Below are 23,516 nucleotides of genomic sequence, written 5' to 3'. Positions count from 1 at the left end.
TCCTTGCCACAAGTTGTTAACAATTGGTCACGAAGCAAGAAATCGATAAGACCCTCAAATGTCTTGACGACTTCACCACATTCCACCCATTGCTGCAAATAATTGCAAGTCCTACTGACGAACTGGGTGAATGTTTCGCCTCTCTCGGGTTTGCTATACTTAAACTTCTTGCGAAACCCTTGCTCGGTTAGTTCATATTTCTTGAGAAGTGCCTCTTTCAACACGAGGTATTGAGCGAATCAGCCGTGGATAAACGCGAATACACGTCTAACGCTTTACCTTTCAATAACGCGCTAAGATGGAGCAGCCAATCGTCTTTCTTCGATTTTTGTACCATAGCATACCTCTCAAACCTATTTAGATAACTATCCATATTATCTTTATCGTCTTCAAATGGGGGCAATTTTGGACCTCTCAGTTTAACATCATGTTCCCCCTCTTTTTTAGCTTGCAATAGCTCAGAATTTCTTAGATATTCCCTCTGCCGATTTCTATCTTCCATCTCCAAAGTTTCCAACCTTACCTGTTTTTCCCTTTCTAACTTCTCCCTCTCTGCTTCCCTTTCCCATTCTATCCTTTCCCTCTCAGCCTGTTTCTCTAGTTCAATCTTACCCTTCTCTAATTCTATCATTTCCTTCTTGGTTTCCCTTTTTTCCCTTTCTATTTGTTGTTCCCTTTCAAATTTTTCCCTTTCTATTTGTTGTTCCCTTTCAATTTTTTCCCTTTCTAATTCCCTCTCCTTTAATCTTTGGTCCTTCTCCCGGGCTTGTTCTTCACGAACGAAATTTCTAAGGGACTCCCCCTCATAACCAAACTGTTTCCCCAGTTCTACCAGTTCTTTCATAGAAGACATTTCTAAAGTTTGGAGGTGACCAACCTTAAAGTGCAGTTTAAACAAAACATGTAATTACCACAAACCACATTTTCTTTCTCGAAATGCAACACAAATGTTAAATAAATACACAAAATAAAGCAATATTAGGTATCTACCTAACCTCGGTGCTTTGTCAAGCGCGCCTGAAATACACAAAAAGCATACAAATATAATAAAACAATTTCAGTGCTCTGTTATATCCAAAATGATCCCACTTCTGACACCATTTGTAACAAGATACATACGGACATACGGACGTTTCTACACTCAGACAACACCGGACACCCAGGATATTCCTACCCTCAGACCACACCGGACACCCCGGATATTCCTACCTTCACAACACCGGGCACCCCAGATATTCCTACCCTCAGACAACATTGGGCACCCTGGATATTCCTACCCTCAGACAGCCCTACAGCTGGAGTTGTGCGAATCCTTTAAGCAGGCCGCTTGCTGACAAAACCATTAGTATTGTAAAGACCCTTTACATACAGTAAAGTATTTATACGTTTAGACTTTTCATTTTGCCGTATCGAAAGCACCTTGCACGTGTGGCATAGGACGAATCGTACTCATGATTTCGAAATATAATAGACCATATACATAATCACCCTCGGGTATCGTTGTACAGTGAAAAAACGAAACCCGAGTACATGTATTTAATGAATAACATTTACACCATTCCGTGACAGTTATAGAGGTACCCATACAAGTACTTTCAGAAATTAGTTATAAAGGTATCCACACAAGTACTTACAGAAATTAGTTATAAAGGTATCCATACAAGTACTTACAGAAATTAGTTATAACGGTATCCATACAAGTACTTACAGGAATTAGTTATAACGTTATCCATACAAGTACTTACAGGAATTAGTTATAATGGTATCCATACAAGTATGGAATTAGTTATAAAGGTATCCATACAAGTACTTACAGAAATTAATTATAAAGGTATCCATACAAGTAGTTACAGAAATTAGTTATAAAGGTATCCATACAAGTACTTACAGAAAAGTTATCATTCATAGAAACTACCTACCTACTGCAAAGATGTGCCCTGTCCCCATTTGGTCTGCTTCTTCTTAGACCCTGGGACAACTTTTGCTGTTGTTGTTGTTTTAATGTAGATTTTATTGTTGGAGCATGAACTGGACAGAGTACATCCCAAAAAAGGCCTGTACATAAATTGTTGGTGAGAAGGCAAAATATGTAAATTGCCACTTTAGGACACCTCTGGAGATATGTTACTCCCTAATTCATGAAAAACGTGGGGGGTGGGGATGCTACGAGGGGAATGATGGCACTGCATATATTCCTAAACATTTTGCGCTTAGATGGTCAGATATATTTAACCAAATTTTCAAATTTACCTTCAGCAGTGTTAAATTCTTACATTCATTAATCCACATGATTCAGAACTGCTTTTAATAACTACTTCACTTGAGTGTGCATGGTAAAATTCAAGTCTGCTCATCCTGAATGGATGACATTTTGTTCCAATCTTACATGCAATCATACTGACTGCCACTGTCAGTAACAATATAGATCCAAAATCATACTAAGTGCCACTGTCAGTAACAATATAGATCCAAAATCATACTGAGTGCCACTGTCAGTAACAATATAGATCCAAAATCATACAAAGTGCCACTGTCAGTAACAATATAGATCCAAAATCATACTGAGTGCCACTGTCGGCAACAATATAGATCCAAAATCATACTGAGTGCCACTGTCAGTAACAATATAGATCCAAAATCATACTAAGTGCCACTGTCAGTAACAATATAGATCCAAAGTCATACTGAGTGCCACTGTCAGTAACAATATAGATCCAAAATCATACTGAGTGCCACTGTCAGTAACAATATAGATCCAAAATCATATTGAGTGCCACTGTCAGTAACAATATAGATCCAAAATCATACAAAGTGCCACTGTCAGTACAATATAGATCCAAAATCATACTGAGTGTCACTGTCAGTAACAACATAGATCAAAAATCATACTAAGTGCCACTGTCAGTAACAATATGAGCTACATACCTTAGTTTCTCTACCATACTGGTCTACCTGAACTGCAAATGTGTTGAACTACATAACTTTGCTCCTCTTTCTAACACTAACTGATTGTAAGAGGGCTTAACTATATACTTGGATGTTTCTATCATTCTGACTATTTGGGCATTGAAACAGTTTAACTACATAACTTGGTGTCGTCTGTCATTCTGACCTGTTTGGGCTGTAAGACTATTTAACTAAATACCTTGGTGTCTCTTTCATACTAGTCTATCTGAACTGCACACATGGTGAACTAAATAACTTAGCTCCTCTCTCTCTCATACCAATTGGGTTGTAAGAATGTTTTACTATACATGTTGATATCTCTGTCACTCTGACCTGATTGGGCTCTGAAACAGTTTAACTACATACCTTGGTGTCATCTGTCATTCTGACCTGTTTGGGCTGTAAGACTATTTAACTAAATACCTTGGTGTCTCTTTCATACTAGTCTATCTGAACTGCACACATGGTGAACTAAATAACTTAGCTCCTCTCTCTCTCATACCAATTGGATTGTAAGAATGTTTAACTATACATGTTGATATCTCTGTCACTCTGACCTGATTGGGCTCTGAAACAGTTTAACTACATACCTTGGTGTCTCTGTCATACTGTTCTGTTTGGATTGCAGAACAATGTAACTACATACCTTGGTGTCTCTGTCATTCTGACCTGTTTGAGTTGTAAGACTATTTAACTAAATACCTTGGTGTCTCCAGGTGAGATCCATTTGTATGGCCCCTTGTCCTCTTCATCAGGGTGAGTACTGTGAGTTCGGACACAGTTTACACGACCTGGGATGATCAGAGAGAAGAGCTGTTTTCCTGTCCAGAGAGCCTTGGGCTTCAAAATGGCTGGCCTAGGCATCCTACCATCCCATGATGGCAAAAACATCAGCAAGTTCATCATCTCACCCTAGTTGGAGCAAACTAAAATTCTTCAAGTTGATACAGTAGATATCTTTAGAGATCATAGTTTCTTAACACAGAATATTTGTGCCAAGCCATTTGTTAATTATTTTAATTGTTTTGGAAAAAGAAAATCTTTTATATTGTCATGTGATTTCTTTTAATTCATTGATTCAAGAATCCCTGCATCAGAAGAACATTTAAAGCCAGACATTTAATTTAAAACTGAAAAAAAATTCTGCTACTAAATGTTTTGTATCCCAAAATAATTCTGACTCTCAATTACTATCAAACAGATAAAAGATTCTTCAATTAACACTCAAAGGTGCCAGGGTTGAACAAATGTTTTCTTGATTAACTTGTCTTGGAACAGTGACTTGGAAAATCATTTGTCCTGTATCACTGGTCCGTGGATTTACTATAGTTAGTTATTTGTTTTCATTTAATATTTAAATGCATCAATGGAAGAAACACATAAATTTATATAAATATTCAATGATTTCTTTCTTCTACAGTTTATAATAACATCTAACATATTTTCTTAAGATAAATAATTAATATTAGCGTATAAAATTTTAATAAAATCTATTTAACATGTAAATCTTTCCATAGTAATACATGCTAAGCTCAATCTAAATGACTAGTTACGGTGATCTTGTATTTTTCTACTTGATCCTTACATCCTTCCGCTTCTACACTGTTAAGTGAAAGTTACTGTGTATTTGTATAAGCCAGGGGTACACAACCCCCAGCCCACAAACGTGTTCTGTCCAACCCTCTGGGCAAATTAAAACAACACAGAAATCTGGCCAATGAACAGTAATTATATTAAAAAACTAGTTATTTGTGGCCCTCGCATGGTCTTAGAAAATGGAATCTGGCCCTTGGGCGAAAAAGGTTGTACACCCCTGGTATAAGCTATGGCAGTATCATCACAGCCAGGAGCAAGTGTTTACACCTAATCAAATTATGGTCATGTGAGGCATAACAAAAAAGCTAAGTGATACCAGTGTCTCTCAAGGGCCATGTGACCTCTTTGGTCTTTATTACCAATTAAAGATTGCGAAATACACTACAGGTGACAACACACTGTAACCTGGGACTGTTCAATGTTTGATGCAAAAGGCAATACAAAGACCAGCTGTTAAATTTGATATTACTTCTACTGAAAGTATTGGTGCTTGAGAGGAACTGGTTTAAAACTCTGAATATACAAGCTGTGAATCAATGTAATGACACCAGCTTTCAGACTTGTTGGAAACACCCTCTTTGTACTCAAGTCACTTGACCAAAAACTTCATGCATATTAGATGTCAGGCTATGTGATTTTCAAAGCTCTGAAAGGGCTTTTTATTTATCATCCAACATAATTACCAATTCATGTAATGGTTATTTCTGAAGCACCATATTTGTTAGTAAATTATTTAATTTTTGTGTGTAAACTACTGCAGTCCATCATAAAAAACTTATTTTTTTTATACTAAAACCTAAATTTTACCATCAATCATAAGTCTCCTTTACCTGAAATGTAAAACAGTCTAGCTAGAAATATTTATCTTCTAGTTTTCCATGTCTGATCATAAAGAGATAAAAGATAATAAATAAATAGCCAATAGGCAAAGAAGGCTTACTCGTTCTAAAAAAGCATCTCTTTTGGTCATCTTCATAACAGCCGTCAATGCATCTTCCACGATACCCATAACAGGCCTGTTGCATTGAGGGCTAATAATCATTCTGGGAGCCAGGGCCAGGTTGGAAATTTCTGCCCTTGTCTCAAGAGATTGGGCCAGGTGAAGGTTCATCTCATTTCCATCAAAGGAAGCATTGTATGGAGTTGTCACACTGGAATCAGGAAATTATTACCATTATAATGCTTGTCTCTAATTTTTTTTTTTTTACCATCTATCAGTAAAAATCATAATTAATTAAATACATAGTGGGTTTTTTTCTTGACTGACCATTACTAAGTCCAACACTGTAATAAAGTACCACAGAATTTATATCTAATGCCTTCTGAAACATGAGTTTGGAAGACTATTCACATTTTCTTATCAAATAAACCTTTTATTGAGAATTAACCCTCATTCTTTGACCTATCCTTCTATTTTAATCTCCATTAGCAAAAACTGTGAATTAGTGGTGTGTGTAATTGCTTAACATTACAATATTGACTGCTGTCTGTAAAAACCAGGACTATGGCTTTTCATTTCCCTTTGGATAGCCTCATTACACTACTGACTCAATTCCCTATGGATAGCCTCATTCCCCTTTGGATAGCCTCATTATCATACTGACTCAATTTCCTTTGGATAGCCTCATTCCCTTTTGGATAGCCTCATTATCATACTAACTCAATTTCCTTTGGATAGCCTCATTTCCCTTTGGATAGCCTCATTATCATACTGACTCAATTCCCTTTGGATAGCCTCATTCCCCTTTGGATAGCCTCATTACCCTACTGACTGATTCATATCTGTACTAATAGACTAATTACCCTGTAGACAGACTGATTCCCCTATGGATAGCCTCATTACGCTACTGATTCAATAACTTGATCTAGGGAATCTGACATTATCCAGTCTTGAATAGAATTATCCCCACCCCTCACCCTAAACTCTGGGCATACTTAATTAGCATGTAGTAATTCTGCATACCCAAGTGTTTTTTTTGCATAATGTGTTCTTGGATATCATAATTAAAACAAGAATGAAATGTTAAGTGTCTATTCAGAGGTGTCTATTGCCAAAGGAATATAGTAGAGGTCTTGTACATGAGTAAGATCACAATCATCAGGTAACTGAACAAAACAGATTATACTCATCAAGTGTTCCTGTCTCTTTCCAAAAGTTGTTTCAACCCTCACTATTCTCTCACTCACATCCTCTAATAACATCAACAAAGTCTGTTTGAGTTCTTTTATTTTTTATTACAATTAGTTTCAGAAAGTTACTCTTGCCATAAGAACATAAATTCACATAACTTTAGACAGCTTAATTACATTTTGTCAAACTTGTCTGATAGAGTATCTGTCTACAATACAGATACTGACTGTTTTCTTATTAATCATTTACTATCTATTATTTATTACTCAGAAATATGTTGTCAAAACTTTCATTAGCATTTATCAGTGAAATAAGAAAACAAATGTACCAGTCTATTTTTTTACAAGTAGCACTGTTACAGCTGCAAGTACCGCAGGTCATGCAGATCTTTACTGAGTCTGATATATTTATTTTTTTGTACACAGTCAGTAATTCAACTCAATATCTATTGTTTTAGATATAATTATTTGTACTCTGAAAACAAATTTCATGTGCAAAAACATTCTGAATTAGAGTAGTTTTTAATGGGAAAATGAGAGTCTAAAAATATGTGGATTGTCTGTTTTATTCTTGTGCAGTTGTAAGTGCAGCTGAGAGCAGTCAAGTGATATGCTGGTGTATGGTGCAATAAAGTGTAATTAAGTGACATATGCTGGTGTAATATTCAGAATCTGTGTGACTTTCACCAGGTGGAAGTTAAACTTGTCTCCACAGGCACAAGTCTACCTGGCTAATGTATGGGTTACAGCTTCAGCTTGACTCCAGCTGTAACAAGTAGTGGGGTATAAAACAGTGGCAGCTACAAAGGCATGCATAGAAAATGGTCAATACGCTTTGTATTCCCATAGTCAAGGAAATGAAAAGGGTCAATACACTTTGTGTTTACTACAGTCATGGAAAGGAAAATGGTCAATACACTTTGTGTTTACTATATCAAGAAAAAAAAGGGTCCATACACTTTGTGTTTACTATAGTCATGAAAAAGAAAATGGTCAATACACTTTGTGTTTACCATAGTCAAGGAAAAGAAAATGGTCAATACACTTTGTGTTTACTATAGTCAAGGAAAAGAAAATGGTCAATACATTATGTGTTTACTATAGTCAAGGAAAAGAAAATGGTCAATACACTTTGTGTTTACTATAGTCAAGGAAAAGAAAATGGTCAATACACTTTGTGTTTACTATAGTCAAGGAAAAGAAAAAAGTCCATACACTTTGTGTTTACTATAGTCAAGGATGTGATGTGATGTGATTTTGATTTTTTAACGTAGCTTTAAAAAAATTTCAGTCATATCGCTACGATGTCTGCAATGTGGCAGTTTATAGTGATGTCTAGCACTGGGGCATCATGCCGCAGACATGTAGCATGATGTCCCACCCAGTCACATTATCCTGACACCAGGCCGACCAGTCCTAACACTAACCTCTTAATGCTGAACGCCAAGTGAGGCAGCTGTTAGTACCATTTTTTAAGTCTCTGGTATGACTCGGCCAGGGATCGAACCCACGACCTCCCGCATCCGAGGCGGACGCTCTAACCACTAGGCCACCAGAGCAGTATTATAGTCAAGGAAAAGAAAATTATCAATACATTATGTGTTTACTAAGTAAAGGAAAAATTAAAGATAATTATTGAATTACCTATGAATTCTATGGAAGTTAATTTAGGAACCTGGTACTAGACCTTTACAGCAGTGATAAAGCACAAAACACATGCTAATATCCATGCACACATGGAAATATTAGATTTACTTATTTAGCTGGTTATTATATTAAATACAATCATGGTAAATTCAAATATCTTAATGAATTATATTTCAGAGTTATAATATATATATTTACCTTGGGAAATAAAGATTACATCAATACCATGTGACAGAAGAGAACCTGGAATCAAATGTCACTGAAAGCACACAAACATATGCACATACACTTGCTCCCTCCCTACCATGTGACAGAAGACAGCCTGGGATCAAATTTCACCTAAGCAGAAACACACCTATAAACATTCTCTCCCTACCATGTGACAAAAGAGAGCCTGGGATCAAATCTCTCTGAAAACACAAACAAATATATATGCACACTCTCTCTCCCTATCACAAGCATGTGAACAAATTTCATTGAAAAAATGTAACACACACATACTTGCTCTTACTGCTACCTTAAAAAATAAAGGTGGATTTCATGTGGCATTCTCACACTTGAATGCTGTAAGTAAGTAAAGTAATTATGTATGATTCCCCTTATCCATCCTGGACATGTCCAACAGTAATGTTATTTCTGTAAAACACTCCTTTGGACATTCAGTTATAAATGTAATTATTAAATGTTTAGCTCTACATTAATTTCACAGCTGTAAAATATAATAATTTGTAGATCATCTGACAAAACAAGCATGGAATAACCAATCTTCATATGACATCGAACGACCAATTTTTTATGACACGGAATATCCAATCTTCATATGACATGGAATATCCAATCTTCATATGGCACGGAATATCCAATCTTCATATGACATGGAATATCAAATCTTCATATGGCACGGAATATACAATCTTCATATGACACTGAATGGCCAATCATCATGTGACATGGAATAGCCAATCTTCATATGACAAGGAACGGCCAATCTTTATATGACATGGAATATCCAATCTTCTTATGGCACAGAATATACAAAATCTTCATATGACATTGAATGACCAACCATCATGTGACATGGAATAGCCTTATCTTTATATGAATATGGAATAGCCAATCTTCATATGCCTTGGAATGGCCTATCTTCATATGACACAGAATATCCAATCTTCATATGATATGGAATGTCCAATTTTCATATGGCACGGAATGGACAATCTTCATATGACATGGAATAGCCAATCTTCATATGACGTGGAAAATCCAATCTTCATATGGCACAGAATGGACAATTTTCATAGGACATGGAATAGCCAATCTTCATATGACATAGAATAGCCAATCTTCATATGACATGGAATGGCCAATCTTCATATGACATGGAAAATCCAATCTTCATATGGCACGGAATGGCCAAACTTCATGTGACATGGAATGGACAATCTTCATGTGACATGGAATGGTCAATCTTCATATGCCTTGGAATGGGCAATCTTCATGTGACATGGAATGGACAATCTTCATATGACATGGAATGTCCAATCTTCATATGATATCCAATCTTCATATGGCAAGGAATATCCAATCTTCATGTGACATGGAATGGACAATCTTCATATTTCATGGAATGTCCAATCTTCATATGATATCCAATCTTCATATGACATGGAATAAACAGTCTTCATCTGACATGGAATGATCAATCTTCATATGACATTGAATATCCAATTTTCATATGACATTGAATATCCAATCTTCATCTGACATGGAATGGTCAATCTTCATATGACATTGAATATCCAATCTTCATATGACATGGAATATCCTATCTTCATATGACACGGAAAATCCAATCTTCATATGACATGGAATATCCTATCTTCATATGACATGGAAAATCCAATCTTCATATCACATGGAAAATCCAATCTGCGTATGATATGGAATGGTCAATCTTCATATGGTATGGAATGGTCAATCTTCATGTGACATGGAATGGACAATCTTCATATGACATGGAATGGACAATTTTCATGTGACATAGAAAGGCCAATATGACATGGAATGGTCAATATGACATAGAATGGCCTATATGACATGGAATGGCCAATATGACATAGAAAGGCCAATGTCATGGAATGGCCAATATGAAATAGAATGGCCAATGTCATGGAATGGCCAATATGAAATAGAATGGCCAATGTCATGGAATGACCAATATGACATGGAATGGCCTATATGACATGGAATGGTCAATATGACATAGAATGGCCTATATGACATGGAATGGCCAATATGACATAGAAAGGCCAATGTCATGGAATGGCCAATATGAAATAGAATGGCCAATGTCATGGAATGACCAATATGAAATAGAATGGCCAATGTCATGGAATGACCAATATGACATGGAATGGCCTATATGACATGGAATGGTCAATATGACATAGAATGGCCTATATGACATGGAATGGCCAATATGACACAGAATGACCAATATGACATAGAATGGCCATTATGACATAGAATGAACAATATGACAGAGAATGGCCAATATGACATAGAATGGCCACTATGACATAGAATGGCCATTATGACATAGAATGACCAATATGACATGGAATGTCCAATATGAAATGGAATGTCCAATATGACATAGAAAGGCCAATATGATATAGAATGGCCAATATGACAGAGAATGTCCAATATGATATAGAATGGCCAATATGACACAGAATGTCCAATATGATATAGAATGGCCAATATGACATGGAATGTCCAATATGAAATGGAATGGCCAAACTAACATAGAATGGCCAATATGACATGGAATGGCCTATATGACATGGAATGACTAATATGACATAGAAAGGCCAATGTCATGGAATGGCCAATATGACATGGAATGGCCAATATGACATGGAATGGCCTATATGACATGGAATGGCCAATATGACAGAGAATGGCCAATATGAAATGGAATGGCCAAACTAACATAGAATGGCCAATATGACATGGAATGGCCAATATGACATGGAATGACCAATATGACATGGAATGTCCAATATGACATGGAATGGCCAATATGACACAGAATGGCCAATTTGACACAGAATGGCCAATATGACAGAGAATGGCCAATATGATATGGAATGGCCAATATGACACAGAATGTCCAATATGATAAAGAATGGCCAATATGACACAGAATGTCCAATATGACATGGAATGGCCAATATGATATGGAATGAACAATATGACATGGAATGGCCAATATGACACAGAATGGCCAATATGATATGGAATGGCCAATATGGTATGGAATGGCCAATATGACACAGAACGTCCAATATGATAAAGAATGGCCAGTATGACAGAGAATGTCCAATATGATATAGAATGGCCAATATGACACAGAAAGGCCAGTATGACATCGAATGTCCATTATGATATAGAATGGCCAGTATTACATAGAATGGCTTGAAAAAACAATAACCATAATATAAAAAAAGTAAACAAGATGATTACACTGAAATCTGTAGTCACAAATAAGAAATAGGTTTCAGTAGTAAATATTTGGACTAGTTCTCATGGCTGCAATAGGACAAAACTGTATCTGATATTTTTTTTCTTATGTCCAAGCAGAAGCACAAATTTCTCAGTCCAGGTGTTTCAAAATTATGGAAGTCAGTCCATCAAGAATGCAGGATATAATAAACATATACTTTCAACAAAAGCTGAAAATGCAACAAAAAGCAACACTGTTGTTACTAGTTCAACAAAGTATCGGATTTAGATGAAAATATGACAATGCTATTTTGATATGCCTATTTTATTGATCAACAAGTATCAGTCCCTTTAATAAACTCAGTATCATGAATTGTAACTCAGTTCTTAGCATCAACAAGTATCAGTCCCTTTAATAAACTCAGCATCATGAATTGTAACTCAGTTCTTAGCATCAACAAGTATCAGTCCCTTTAATAAACTCAGTTAGCATCATGAATTGTAACTCAGTTCTTAGCATCAACAAGTATCAGTCCCTTTAATAAACTCAGCATCATGAATTGTAACTCAGTTCTTAGCATCAACAAGTATCAGTCCCTTTAATAAACTCAGTTAGCATCATGAATTGTAACTCAGTTCTCAGCATCAACAAGTATCAGTCCCTTTAATAAACTCAGCATCATGAATTGTAACTCAGTTCTTAGCATCAACAAGTATCAGTCCCTTTAATAAACTCAGCATCATGAATTGTAACTCAGTTCTTAGCATCAACAAGTATCAGTCCCTTTAATAAACTCAGCATCATGAATTGTAACTCAGTTCTTAAACTCAGTTAGCATCATGAATTGTAACTCAATTCTTAGCATCAACAAGTATCAGTCCCTTTAATAAACTCAGTTAGCATCATGAATTGTAACTCCATTCTGAGCATCAGCAAGTATCAGTCCCTTTAATAAACTCAGTTAGCATCATGAATTGTAACTCAGTTCTTAAACTCAGTTAGCATCATGAATTGTAACTCAATTCTTAGCATCAACAAGTATCAGTCCCTTTAATAAACTCAGTTAGCATCATGAATTGTAACTCAATTCTTAGCATCAACAAGTATCAGTCCCTTTAATAAACTCAGTTAGCATCATGAATTGTAACTCAGTTCTTAGCATCAACAAGTATCAGTCCCTTTAATAAACTCAGTCAGCATCATGAATTGTAACTCAGTTCTTAGCATCAACAAGTATCAGTCCCTTTAATAAACTCAGCATCATGAATTGTAACTCAGTTCTTAGCATTAACAAGTATCAGTCCCTTTAATAAACTCAGTTAGCATCATGAATTGTAACTCAATTCTTAGCATCAACAAGTATCAGTCCCTTTAATAAACTCAGTTAGCATCATGAATTGTAACTCAGTTCTTAAACTCAGTTAGCATCATGAATTGTAACTCAGTTCTTAAACTCAGTTAGCATCATGAATTGTAACTCAATTCTTAGCATATCAACAAGTATCAGTCCCTTTAATAAACTCAGTTAGCATCATGAATTGTAACTCAGTTCTTAGCATCAGCAACTATCAGTCCCTGAATGAATTCAGCTTCATGAATTGTGTTTAACTTTTGTAAATTATTATGTAGATTTATACTGTGTATTTAGCATTTGTCCATGGTTATAATTTGTAGATTGTTGTTGTTGTTGTTGTTGTTGTTGTTATAGGGTTTAACACCATTTTTCAGCACAAGATATGCTATACATGGCGTACAGTATAACTGGTGGAGGAAGAACCCCGGAAAATCCAGGGAAGAACCACCGACCCACGAGAAACTACTGGCAGGCTTTCAGTTTGTAGATTGTACTTTTATACAATGTAAACATGTTGACATGGCTTTTTGACCTTTGACCTTGTTTGTAAATAGGTTGTTTACTGATGTTTGAGTTCAAGGTCTTGTTTTTTTAATAGAAAACTTTTAATCTGCATCCTCGTCATTTTATTGTGTCTCAGATTCTTACATACACTTACTGTCATCAAAATGATTCATTCCTACTTTGAGTTCCTTTTAAATGTTCACTTTTTATTATGGAAATAAATCAGTCGTTGAATTTTATTAAACTTTTTGAGTTCATTCTTTCTGTTAGTTAGTGTCATACATTGTAAATCTATTAATAGGACTAATCTGACAAATCTTCTGTCAGTCTTGCTTGTAGAGCTTCGATCACCAACTTATCAGACACATGGAAGCATCAAAAATTTATTTTCTAAACTAAACCACCAAAAGATGTCGTGCAAACACTATAAAATCTAATTTGAGCCAGACATTTTTTTCTTACAATCCATCAATATATTTACATTATAATGCATCAATATATACAATGTATCCATATATATGTGCATTACAATGTATCAATAAATGGGAATTAAGATGTATCCATATATATATGCATTACACTGTATCAATACATGTCCGTTACAATGTATCAATATATGTGTATTAAAATGTAACCATACATGTGCATTACAATGTATCTATAAATGTGCATTACAATGTATCAATATATAAACATAGAAATGTATCCATATATATATATATATATATATATATATATATATATATATATATATATATATATATATATATATATATATATATATACACACATTACAATCTATCCACATGTGCATTACATTACAATGTATCAATATATATACATTACAATGTATTGATATATATGTATTACAATGTATCAATATATATGCATTACAACATATCAATATATGTGCATTTCAGTGTATCTATATATGCATTACATTGTATCCATATATATGCATTACAATGTATCCATATATATGCATTACAATGTATCCATATATATGCATTACAATGGATCAACATATGTGCATTACAATGTATCCATTATATGCATTACAACGTATCCATATATATGCATTTTCTGCATCAACTGTGCTAATTGTAAACTGCTTTTAATATCTGTGTGCTAGAAGTTCAAGGTTCTGCACAGAAAATGGTTCAAAAAGATGCAATGATTTCAATTTCCTGGTTTTTGAGTTGAAATACAAGAGATACTGACCTGTTGTCAATTAAAGATTAATGTCAGTAATGTTTAAATTTCATTGAATAATTACAAACTTGTTTACAGAATTATGTCAGCAATATTTAAATTTCATTGACCAATTACAAACTTGTTTACAGAATTATGTCAGCAATATTTAAATTTCATTGACCAATTACAAACTTGTTTACAGAATTATGTCAGTAATATTTAAATTTCATTGACCAATTACAAACTTGTTTACAGTAATATTTAAATTTCATTGACCAATTACAAACTTGTTTACAGTAATATTTAAATTTCATTGACCAATTACAAACTTGTTTACAGAATTATGTCAGTAATATTTAAATTTCATTGACCAATTACAAACTTGTTTACAGAATTATGTCAGTAATATTTAAATTTCATTGACCAATTACAAACTTGTTTACAGAATTATGTCAGTAATATTTAAATTTCATTGACCAATTACAAACTTGTTTACAGATTTATGTCATTAATATTTAAATTTCATTGACCAAATACAAACTTGTTTACAGAATTATGTTGGTAATATTTAAATTTCATTGACCAATTACAAACTTGTTTACAGATTTATGTCAGTAATATTTATATTTTGTTGACCAATTATATAGTTGTTCACAGAATTATGTCAGTAATATTTATATTTCATTGACCAATTACAAACTTGTTTACAGAAATATGTCAGTAATATTTAAATTTCGTTGATCAATTACAAACTTGTTCACAGAATTATGTCAGTAATATTTAAATATCATTGACCAATCATATAGTTGTTTATAGATTTATGTCAGTAATGTTTAAGATTCATTATGAACTGAAATGATTATAAGTATATAAAGAGTTGATAGAAACAACACATGGTCATGCTAGCACATGTATGCTGGTCATTCTACTACAAATGGCTTATCCAATGACCTGTATGCTGGTCATTCTGCCAGAGATATATAAGCAAACATTGACCCTGGTCAGACAACAAATTACAGAAAAGCCAATCAGGACCTGTATTCTGACTTTTTTGGTTATCATTATGCATCAGACTGTATTCTTACTTTTTTTGTTATCATTAAAATGGGCTTATGTGGTAAAGTTACCTCAAGTTTAGCCTGAATGTTGACCAGGGCAGGATTTTAACTCTGTGACACATCATGGACATCTTGTGAATGGCAGGCCGTCGGTCCAGCACTACAAAATCATTGTCTTGCATGTGTCTCTCCACCTTTTATTTGTTTAATGAAATATATTAGAAATTAAGTCCTTACAAACATTGGGAAGAAAAATCAACAACACCAAAAAAAAAATATATAAAGACAATGATTAAAATATGTAGGCTACTTATGTAGGCTGGTCTAGATAACAAAATAAATGATGCTGCATTTGGACAACAATATATATATATATATATATATATATATATATATATATATATATATATATATATATATATATATATATATATATATATATATGACTAAATAGAGATAAACAGTTTTATTAATATTTTTAATATGTATAATTCACTATTCTATACAAAAATAAATTTCATCAGAACTCAAATTATTAAATAAAAATGTATGGCATGCATAACACTTATAATCATAAAATAAATAAGTATTTTATAAATAATCACAATATACTGAAAATTAATTTTTAAATGCCCCTTCATTTTTAAAGAATTATTTAACTTATTTTTATGATATTAGATTGTACTTTCACATTTAAGTTATTTTGTAAATTAAAATAATATAGAAATATTCTTAACTAATTGTAAACAGGGGCCATAATTCAAATAATAATTAAAAAAAAGAAGGAATTAACAAATGTCTTATAGAGTTTTGGAATTTAGACAGTATCAACACAGTAAACCCAACAGGTTTCCTTTATCAGATATTCCATCTCAGAATTAGCTATAACAATAAGTTGAAAGGAAAAATCTTGCAAAGTATGGGAACTGTTGTCAAAATGTGTGGCAACATGAGCAGAAAATGATAAATTGATTTGAATTTTTATGTCTGATCTATGTTGGTTCATCAGTTTAGATATTTGTTGACTGGTTAGTCCAATATATTGGATTCCACATTTTTTGCATGTGATCAAATAAATAACACTTGATGTTGCACAATTAGTATCACAAAGCATATTAAATGTTTCTTTCATATTTTCTTTAATAAAAGAACAGTGTGCACATCCAGGTTTATTACATTTAGGTGATAATCCTTTTTATATAATTCTAAGTGTTGGTGTTGTTTATTTTATCATATATATATATATATATATATATATATATATATATATATATATATATATATATATATATATAAAATACTGCCCACCACACCATACCCACAGGTTATTCACTTGAAAATTTATTTTAAAACAAAACTTGGTATCTCAGTGATGAAAACACTGATAGACACATATAGCTTATCATCATCATTGGCGACTCGGTCTCGAAAGACCATGCGAATAGCGCCCTTAGCTTATACAGGTCCAACAAATCTACTACAAGGCTGAAGGTTGTCTGAGTTTATTAATATCAACATTGTCACCTACGATGATATCTATATCTCACTATGTACCTATTGATACCTATATCACACTACGTTGCTACGTATATCTAAACTGTGTGCTTAACTTTTGTACATAATTGAGGGATGGAGTTCTTGTCTACCTTACTTCTGTTATGAAACTAGGAAATAAACAACATGCTTACTTGAATTTGAGACGGCCTGACTTTTTTAGTGGGGTTTTTCTGTAGGAAATCTATTGTGTCATAGGTTATGTGGGTATTTGTATATATAGTGGATTTGGTAAAATTAATTTCATTCCTGTTTCATGCAAGTCTTTGGGATTCTATCATCAGAGTCTGCATTTGTGTTCAAATATAATTTTAGAGGAATTATTTATTTAAACTATTCGTTAGAATTAGAAAGTGCTCATTGAATTCTGGACTAAAACACTATTTTGGAATTATTGTGAACTCTTTCAAAAACATTCTGGATTGCATCATTGGGGTACATGATGACAATCAAGACATTTGGTACATCAGGACATTCAAGGCTATTGCAATTCGTCTGGAACATTCTATACGTTTGGATTTGTGACAGGATATTTAGGGTTTTTCATAATTTAATTCACAATACGTATTGAATGACACATTTGTCCATTACTGATAGACTAATAGGGCCTCTATGCCATCCATATTGAATGCAACATTTGCCCATTACTAATAGGCCTCTATGCAATCCATATTGAATGACACATTTGTCCATTACTAATAGGCCTCTATGCAATCCATATTGAATGATACATTTGTCCATTACTAATAGGCCTCTATGCAATCCATATTGAATGAAACATTTGTCCATTACTAATAGGCCTCTATGCAATCCATATTGAATGAAACATTTGTCCATTACTACTATGGCCTCTATGCCATCCATATTGAATGATACATTTGTCCATTACTAATAGACCTCTATGCCATCCATATTGAATGATACATTTGTCCATTACTAATAGGCCTCTATGCAATCCATATTGAATGATACATTTGCCCATTACTAATCAGTCCCCTATGTCATCCATACTGAATGAAACATTTGTCCATTACTAATAGGCCTCTATGCAATCCATATTGAATGATACATTTGTCCTTTACTAATAGGCCTCTATGCAATCCATATTGAATGAAACATTTGTCCATTACTACTATGGCCTCTATGCCATCCATATTGAATGATACATTTGTCCATTACTAATAGGCCTCTATGCCATCCATATTGAATGATACATTTGTCCATTACTAATAGGCCTCTATGCAATCCATATTGAATGATACATTTGTCCATTACTAATAGGCCCCTATGCCATCCATATTGAGCGACACATTTGTCCATTACTAATAGGCCCCTATGCCATCCATATTGAATGGCACATTTGTCCATTACTAATAGGGCCTCTATGCCATCCAAGTTAAATGACACATTTGTCCATTACTAATAGGCCCCTATGTCATCCATATTTAATGGCACATTTGCCCATTACTGATACGGCCTCTATGCCATCCATACTGAATGACACATTTGTCCATTACTAATAGGCCTCTGTGCCATCCATACTGAATGACACATTTGTCCATTACTAATAGGGCCTCTATGCCATCCAAGTTAAATGACACATTTGTCCTTTACTAATAGGGCCTCTATGCCATCTATACTGAATGACAAATATGCCTATTACTAATAGGCCTCTATGCCATCCATATGGAATGACATATTTGTCATTAATAATAGGCCCCTATGCCATCCATATTGACTAACACATTTGTCCATTACTAATAAGCATATATGCCATCCATATTGAATGACACATTTTTCCATAACTATTAGGGACTCTATGCCATCCATATTGAATTACACATTTGTCCATTACTAATAGGTCTCTATGCCATCCATATTGAGTGAAACATTTGCACAATACTAATAGGGTCCCTATGTCATCCATATTGAATGAAACATTTGTCCATTACTAGTAGGGCCTCTATGCCATCCATATTGCATGACAAATTTGTCCATTACTAATAGGGCCTTTATGCCATCCATACTGAATGACACATTTGCCCATTACTAATAGGGCCTCTATGCCATCTGTATTGAATGGCACATTTTTCCATTACTAATAGGGCCCCTATGCCATGCATATTGAATGCAACATTTGTCCATTACTAATAGGGCCTCTATGACATCCATATTGAATGATAAATTTGTCCATTGCTAATAGGCCCCTATGCCATCCATATTGAATGACACATCTGTCCATTACTAACAAGTCCATATGCAATCCATATTGAATGACACATTTATCCATTCCAAATAGATCCCTATACCATCCATATTGAATGACACATTGACCCGTTACTAATAGGCCCCTATGCCATTCAAATTGAATGACACATTGACCCGTTACTAATAGCCCCCTATGCCATCCATATTGAATGACACATTTGTCCATTACTTATAGGGATTATATGCCATCCATATTGAATGACACATTTGTCCATTATCAATACGCCTTTAAGCTAAGATTTTTTTCTGTCAAATTCTGGGTTTTTTACTCCAGAGAAAAGTTTTTCTATTTTCAGAAATGATGATCATATTTGATGACAGAATGGCCTCATTTGTGCAAATTTCAAAGTTCTTCAAGTTGGTATATTTTGTGTCAAATTTATTCAAATTATCTTGAGTTGTTTATTAGAAAAAATGTTCAAAGGATTTTCTACTTCTATCATTGTCATATTTGATGACAGATTTGTATCATTTATATAATCTTGACAGCCCTGAATGCTTTCTTTCAAATTTGGTTAAATGCTGAAGACCATTTTCTGACACGTTGTTGGTTAAAGATTTTTTCCAGGTTTAGTAATGGCAACCATTGCTGAAGCCAAATCACCATTTTTTATACAAAACTGAAAGACCTTAATGCCATGACACTTCATGTCCATTTTAGTCTAATTTTGTTGAGATGTTTTTGAGAAGTCAATTAAAGGTTTTCCAGATTTTTAGTGTCAGCAACCACATTTGACTGACATCATATATTTAGAAACAGGATGGCCAGATGAGCCAAAATACTAGCCCTGCCATCATGGAGTGATTTACAATTCTATACTAGCCCTGCCATCATGGAGTGGTTTACAATTCAATACTAGCCCTGCCATCATGGAGTGGTTTACAATTCTATACTAGCCCTGCCATCATGGAGTGGTTTACAATTCTATACTAGCCCTGCCATCATGGAGTGGTTTACAATTCTATACTAGCCCTGCCATCATGGAGTGGTTTACAATTCTATACTACCCCTGCCATCATGGAGTGGTTTACAATTCAATACTAGCCCTGCCATCATGGAGTGGTTTATAATTCAATACTAGCCCTGCCATCATGGAGTGGTTTACAATTCTATACTAGCCCTGCCATCATGGAGTGGTTTACAATTCTATACTAGCCCTGCCATCATGGAGTGGTTTACAATTCTATACTAGCCCTGCCATCATGGAGTGGTTTACAATTCTATACTAGCCCTGCCATCATGGAGTGGTTTACAATTCTATACTAGCCCTGCCATCATGGAGTGGTTTACAATTCTATACTAGCCCTGCCATCATGGAGTGGTTTACAATTCAATACTAGCCCTGCCATCATGGAGTGGTTTACAATTCAATACTAGCCCTGCCATCATGGAGTGGTTTATAATTCTATACTAGCCCTGCCATCATGGAGTGGTTTACAATTCTATACTAGCCCTGCCATCATGGAGTGGTTTACAATTCTATACTAGCCCTGCCACCATGGAGTGGTTTACAATTATATACTAGCCCTGCCACCATGGAGTGGTTTACAATTCTATACTAGCCCTTCCATCATGGATTGGTTTACAATAATGTAACAGCTCTGCCACCATTGAGTGGTTTACAATTCTGTAACAGCCCTGCCACCACTGACTGGTTTATAATTCTATAATTGCCCTGCCACCATTGATTGGTTTACAATTCTGTAACAGCCCTGCCACCATGGATTGGCTTGCAATTCTACAACCACAATGCATATTTTTAGATCACCCCTGAAGATCAGAAATCTCCACTTACATGTTCTCACAAGATGATACATGTACACACAATATGGGCATGATAACAGACTTTGTGCTACCTGTTAAAATATGGAGGGAAGAAAAAAGATTTTCAATTCCCTGAGAGGAATCGTACTGTCAATATTTTGGAATTTAGACAGCTTATCCAGAATGGAAGAAGTATTTATTAAAGTTTATAAACATCAACACAATCATACTGTCTCAATATAAACCTAAACATATCTGTACCCAGTTTGTAACTAATGCGATCCAATAAATGGCAAATATACATTTCCTCAAAATCCAGGATGTTGAATTCCTTCAAAGAGCCCTAGGTGACTGAGTAATCTAAAGCTCTTACCTTAACTAATCACTGCCATCTCACCTCTGTCCATGTGGGTTTAAGTTTTGAGCTAAGCTAATGTGGGTATGTGAGAAAGCTGGCCAGTAGCTTCCCATGAGTCAGTGGTTCTTTCCAGGGTTTTCCCAGGTTCTTCCTCAACCAGTTATACTGGCATCATGAAGAGCTTATCCATTATTAAAAAATGGACGTATTTTAAGAATGAGTAACATATTCATTTTCTTCTTTTTGCTGCCTGTTTGTCACAAAAGAGTTATGTTTTATTGTTCCAATCATCAAACATAAAACAAACTTCTTCTACTTAGTGCAAGTCCTCAGTCCCTTTCTCATCCCCCACTACCACCACACACATATGGCAGCCCCAGCCCCACGCACAAATGGAAGCCCCTTCTGCATCCCCCACTACCACCACACACATATGGCATCACCTTCCCCATCCCCACTACCACCACACTCATATGGCAGAGAGCATTTCTAGTCACTGACTAGAACTGCTGGGAAGGAGATCAAAAATAGTAAATATTGCCAAAAATGCCAGACAGAATGAAAATGGGAAATTTTGCCACAAGTGCCATACAGAAAGAAAATTTAGATTCTACAGGGTCTAATTTACCATAAGATTTTGTTACAGGGTCTAATTTACCATAAGATTTTGTTACAGGGTCTAATTTACCATAAGATTTTGTTACAGGGTCTAATTTACCATAAGATTTTGTTACAGGGTCTAATTTACCATAAGATTTTGTTACAGGGTCTAATTTACCATAAGATTTTGTTACAGGGTCTAATTTACCATAAGATTTTGTTACAGGGTCTAATTTACCATAAGATTTTGTTACAGGGTCTAATTTACCATAAGATTTTGTTACATCTGATAATATTCAAGACCAAATATCTTAGATTACTATGCCAATAGAGAAAATGGTGGCTGCATAGTACATTTTCAAATTGTATCAAAAACAAGAAATGCAATATGTTAAAGTAGAGCAGACTTTGGTGAACCTAACGTTTCTTTTTGTCAGCCACTTTTATGGATATTTGTGTTCTATATGCTCGCTGAATGTGACTATGAATTTTGCGTGTGTGATTTGGATTTTTAATGTTGCTTTGACCATTTTCCAGTCATATTGCTATGATGTCTGCAGTGTGACAGTTTATAGTGATGTCTAGCACTGGAGCCTCATGCCGGAGACATATAGCACGATGTCCCACCCAGTCACATTATCCTGGCACCAGGCCGACCAGTCCTAACACTAACCTCTTAATGCTGAACACCAAGCGAGGCAGCTGTTAGTACCATCTTTGTAAGTCTTTGGTATGACTTGGCTGGGGATCGAACCCATGACCTTCTGCTTCCGAGGCGAATGCTCTAACCACTAGGCCACCAGAGTGGTCTTGAATTTTGCAACAATATATATGTTAAGAGAATAAGTTGTAAAGAAATATAAATTTTATTATATAAAATCATATTTTGCTCCTCATAACCCAGACAAAATGACTGCAGAAGGCCTACGTTTTCTACAACAGTCTAAACTCAACATACAATTTTTGGTATACATGATACCATGACTAGGCAACAGTCCATGATCCGTCTGGACTTTGAACCCTTTAGAAAAAAA

At 34.7% G+C, this 23,516-nt stretch overlaps 1 pseudogene across 1 annotated transcript in view; it reads right to left on the bottom strand.

The window, feature by feature from the left end:
* LOC149800501 (DNA-directed RNA polymerase II subunit RPB1-like) overlaps positions 1–23,516 on the bottom strand; it is a 271,243-nt pseudogene that overhangs the window by 178,194 nt on the left and 69,533 nt on the right. Inside the window, exons 8-10 of the transcript XR_016421394.1 lie at positions 16,007–16,131; positions 5,483–5,693; positions 3,649–3,858 (exon numbers count right to left, since the gene is read on the bottom strand). The product of XR_016421394.1 is annotated as a DNA-directed RNA polymerase II subunit RPB1-like (transcript). The remainder of the gene's footprint in view (positions 1–3,648; positions 3,859–5,482; positions 5,694–16,006; positions 16,132–23,516) is intronic.

This window comes from Sinohyriopsis cumingii, chromosome 5, assembly GCF_028554795.1.
Source record: "Sinohyriopsis cumingii isolate HCF-2022 chromosome 5, ASM2855479v2, whole genome shotgun sequence".
Taxonomy (NCBI): domain Eukaryota; kingdom Metazoa; phylum Mollusca; class Bivalvia; order Unionida; family Unionidae; genus Sinohyriopsis; species Sinohyriopsis cumingii.
The sequence above is the reverse complement of the archived record's forward strand: the minus strand, read 5'-3'. Positions and strand labels throughout refer to the sequence as shown.